The sequence below is a fragment of the Astyanax mexicanus genome, chromosome 17 (assembly GCF_023375975.1).
Source record: "Astyanax mexicanus isolate ESR-SI-001 chromosome 17, AstMex3_surface, whole genome shotgun sequence".
Classification (NCBI taxonomy): Eukaryota; Metazoa; Chordata; class Actinopteri; order Characiformes; family Acestrorhamphidae; genus Astyanax; species Astyanax mexicanus.
In genome coordinates this window covers 38,016,477-38,021,205 of record NC_064424.1, presented here as the reverse complement: position 1 = coordinate 38,021,205, position 4,729 = coordinate 38,016,477, and the positions used below count along the sequence as shown (strand labels likewise).

The 4,729-nt window shown below is 36.6% G+C and overlaps 1 long non-coding RNA gene across 1 annotated transcript; it reads left to right on the top strand.

The window, feature by feature from the left end:
* Window positions 1-814: 814 nt before the first annotated feature.
* LOC125782459 (uncharacterized) lies at window positions 815-3,462 on the top strand. The gene is made up of 2 exons (XR_007425143.1): window positions 815-2,711; window positions 2,853-3,462. It is a non-coding gene; the product is annotated as an uncharacterized LOC125782459 (long non-coding RNA).
* Window positions 3,463-4,729: the final 1,267 nt, after the last annotated feature.

Here is a 4,729-nt window from a genome sequence, read left to right as displayed (position 1 = left end):
ATTGATCTTACATTGGTCTTATTACCATCGTCGTGCTTCAGAGATCGCACCCGTCGTCTATACGTCGTCTAAACATCTGCGTTATGCAGGAAATTTACCCTGATTGCACTCATATCATTAATGCAAAGTATATTATTTGGAGGTTTACCTTTACATGACTAGACAGAATTTTATTTTTTTTTACTCAAGATAGTAAATCCTGTGGTCACTGCAGCTCCAATTTCCCAGGCATTCTACTGCTGTTGTACTTGCCTAATTATGATGTCATACAATTGATGTGTCTTGTACCATGTAATGGGAATGGACAATTGGTGGCAGCAGCAACATCTTCACTTGATTTTCATACTTAAGTTGTCAAAACATTAAACAAATTTACCAGAAAATTATTGGAACCATGTTCAACACAAAATGAAGACGAAGCAAGCCCTTTAAAAGGTAAGCAAATTTATTTAATCATAACAGTAGTAGCAGTTGTGGGCCCTAAATTGGTGATCAATATATGCTATATTACCTTTATAATAATATATTTGGATAAAAAGTCTAGAGTTCACTAAGTTCTGTTAAAACAGGTGTCTGACCCTTTCTCTGAGGCCTGTACAGTCTGTACCAAGGCGTGAGGTGCTGGTCGAGGCGACCTTGGGTTTTGTCTGACGTCAGCTGAAAAAGCCCAGACATTGCTCAAGATCAGCTTTCTCTCACGAGAAGAGTGCCCAAGTGAAGGAAAGGTGGAGCTTAAAGCCCCCACCTTTGTTCACCCAAATACTGTATAAAAGTGTGTGTATTCCTTTGTATTGTCAGAAGACTGAAGCTTCCTGACCCTATCTGGCTGACTTCAAGAACAATAAAAGATCACTTTAGAACTTCGGAAAGACTCGTCTTCTCCTTTCTTTAAACTTGAGGCACTCGTCTGTTTTTACCTTCTTTCCTTTGAACTTAAAACTTTTGTAGTGATGCATGACTAGATAAGTTTTAGAGCTCATTTTAGCTAGCCCAGGCTTCCCTTTCTGGGAGGCCTAGAAGAGTCGTGAAATAACCGCGACATTTGGCGCCCGACCGCGGGGCTCGAAAAGAACCCATACGCAGTAACGATTAGAGACAAACAGCCGTGACATCCTGTGGCGAAGAACAGACAATCCACTTCAGTGCTGAAGGAAAGGTGAGCATAAAAACCTTTTTCAATTTAACTATTGAAAGGGAAATTTTGTGTTTTCTTGGTCACAAAGATGTCATTGCCTTAGAGGTTAAAAGAAAATTAAACTTTCATAAAAGACAATATAACCACTAAGTGCATTTGTAATTTAATTGTATTTGTAATTGTAATTGTAATTGTATAATAAGCAGACGAGGGCTGTGATTTAAAGAAAGATATATACATATTTAGAAATATGTGTATAACATCATAAATTGAAAGCAATTGACCAAATTTAATAAAAATGCCTGATGGGCATCTTAGCGTATAGACGCCTAAATTCAAGTAAATTACAATAAAATAATTGTATGTTAAATGTCTGTCTAGTGTATGTTGTATGTTTCATCTCCCGGGCGTTAAAGACGGGACACGTGATAAGGTGCGATCTCGGAAGCACGACGTTAGACTTGATAAAAGAACATGAGAAAAAGAGAATACAGAAAAAGAAAACAAGTATAAGGAAACAGAGAAATATAATAAGAGCGACGCCAGAGAGAGACGCGTGCGCTAAAAAGGCCTAAAAGAGTAAGAGAAAAAGGGGACAAGACTCGGACACCCGTCTGTTTAACAGAGGGTAATAAGAAACTCAAGTCCGTCTCTCTGTTCCATGAGCGTAAGTTGAGACACTCTATCCTGACTGTTTACAGCGGAGATTGGTTTTCACTCGTAGAAAAACGCTTAGTGCAGAACGCCACTGTAACTGACGGAGAGACGAGGGAAAGCTATTCAAATCTGACTAGTGGGGTATATGTTTTGTGTTGTCTGTTTACAGTCTGTGTTTAAGTAATGTCTGAGATCTCCATATTTGTTAAAATATTAAAATGATGGCTGTGCAACATAGAGGTACCTATGATCATTTTGTGTAAATTCTTATTGTCACATGTATATGAGTGTGTCAGTGTTGAAAGGGTTTGTGATGATTGACTCCCAGGAGAGAGGTGATTGCATGTATGTAAATGTTATTAGAAATGGTTGAATTTGATATGTGTACATTATTGCTGTGCAATATTGCTGCATTGAATGAACTACACTAATTAGCACAGATGTGTGCTGAGAAGAGTTGTTAGAATAGTTACCTTGCTTGGTATCTGTTAACGCAAAGCCTAACAGGAAGTTTTGATAGAGTGTTGAGTGTTGACGGAGAGAGAGAGAGATAAATAAATGACAGAGATCTCTAGAGACCTGGGAAAGGTAAATGTTATGTGTTTGTTTGTCACTGTCTTTGTTTAAAAGCATATGCTGTGGTTACCATCTTGAATGTTTTTAGTATATACAGAGCTCTTAATATATGTAAATTTATAAGCACAAAGCAAGAAAATACACAAGAATTAAATAGATCTATGACACAAGAGAAAAAGCGCTAACAACATAAATGTTTGTTTGTTTGTTTGTCTGTAAACTATATGTTTGTTTATAAACCATCATGAGCTTCTTTGAGCCCGAGCAGTACAGCTAATTTAACGGGACAAAAACAGTTATTATAAGTATAAAATATTATTGATTCCATAGACCCCAATACACTGTATTTAATGGTAATATCACTTTTATGAGCTCCTGAGCCGAGTCATAACGGTTGAGGAGACATGGACTGAGATATTAGTGGTAATATAACTTTTATGAGCTCCTGAGCCGAGTCATAAGGGTTGAGGAGACATAGACTGAGATATTAGTGGTAATATAACTTTTATGAGCTCCTGAGCCGAGTCATAACGGTTGAGGAGACATAGACTGAGATATTCCCGATAATGAGCCTTTTGGAGAGACAGAGATGTTTGCGGTTAAACGCTGATCAACGAAGAGTGTTGAAAAATAAGCTCTGATCTACCTCTAAAGGGACAGAACAGTGAGTGTCACTGATAATTATACTAGTGAAGTGTTCAGTATTACTTATCAATAAAAATGTGTTAAAAATGGATGCTAATAATTATGGAAACATGCTTATGAGCTTCAAATTTATATTGTTAGGGTGATTATATAAGAATTATGACTATACTGAGATTGAATATGATTTAATGTTTCGGCCCTTGCTCAATATGTTTTACAAGTGAAAGTGTTATTTTCCTTGAAAAGTCGTTGGAAACTTAAGTACGTTACAATTAATAGTACGTAAATTAATAATGAATGTTTATATTAGTCTATGTTTGCAAACAAAGCCATTACTGCCTAATAATATGTGCGTCTCTTAGTCTATTCATTTTTACAGGCATTCAGTTAACCTCAGTTTGCAGAGGGAAGGAGAGACCGGGGGCGAGAGAGGGGCAGACAGGCCCTCACCCACACACACACACTCTCACATACTCTCTTGCAAACGCACACTGAAAAACACTCTTACACACTGCGCACCTACACGCAGGCGGACAATACCTTTAACAATCACACCTATAGTTATATACGTTAGTAAACACCTATAACATGAAAGAGACCATGGAAGAATTTTAAATAACTATATGCTTACAGAAGACCCAGAGTTTGTCACACAAGCTGCTGTCATTACTCTCTCAACAGCCATTCCTAATGATCTACAAGGTGCAACAGGCACGCAGACTACTCCTAATGTTTCTGCTATTATTTTTAGGGAAAACAAACCTACTAAGTATTATGAAACAAATACAGCTGACCATATATTCACAACACATGACTGCTCCATTACTGTATTCAGAATCTTGATCAGTCAAGCTGGGAAGGTATATTTTGTGAAGTATATACTGGCATTGATTGCTCACCAGCAGGTGTATGTAGATATTCCAACATCAGTTTATCAAATAATTGAGAAAGCTACAGCCGACAACCCAGATACTTACTGACACTGTGACTGGAGTTGTTGTGTGATGTGACATGATTGTTATTGTGATTAAATTAACAGGGATCTCAATGTGATAATGCAAGTCAAATTATCCTGCTTCTTTCACACATGGAAAGACTTTAATCAAATTCTTTCAATATGGAAAACCTTCTAAAAAGAGTACCATAAATAATGTGACCTTTGCTGGTACTATTCCTCATCTGTCACGTTGATGAGGTTATGATACATTACAAAATCCTTATTTTTTTCATTCTGAAACTCACACCATAAGACATGGTGTCACACCATATGACAGATCACACAACAATCTGAATGCAAAAATCTGTATTGTCTGCATTCAGCTAACAAATGAACTTGGTTTGGCAAATGACTGAAACCATTTTCGGTTACAGCAGAATCACAAAATTGTTGAATAACATGTGAATCATGCTCAACATAGCATACATTAGCTACTCCACTTACTGTATTCATTACACTTTAGATACAGGAATTCTATTTTTTTTTTTTTCCTTTTTAGTAAATCATTGCATTTTTTTTTTGTTGAATGAATATTATTGACATGAAAATAAGCCAAACGATGGTGGATCTGAAAGCTGTTGATGTATAATTATAAACAGTGGGCTAGTAAATATTGTGACACGTTTTGGTTTCTACTTAAAACACAAACTGAAGACTCATGTGTTTATGATATATGACTCTACTATTGGACTATTTTGTGCTGAAACTGAATGTTCAGG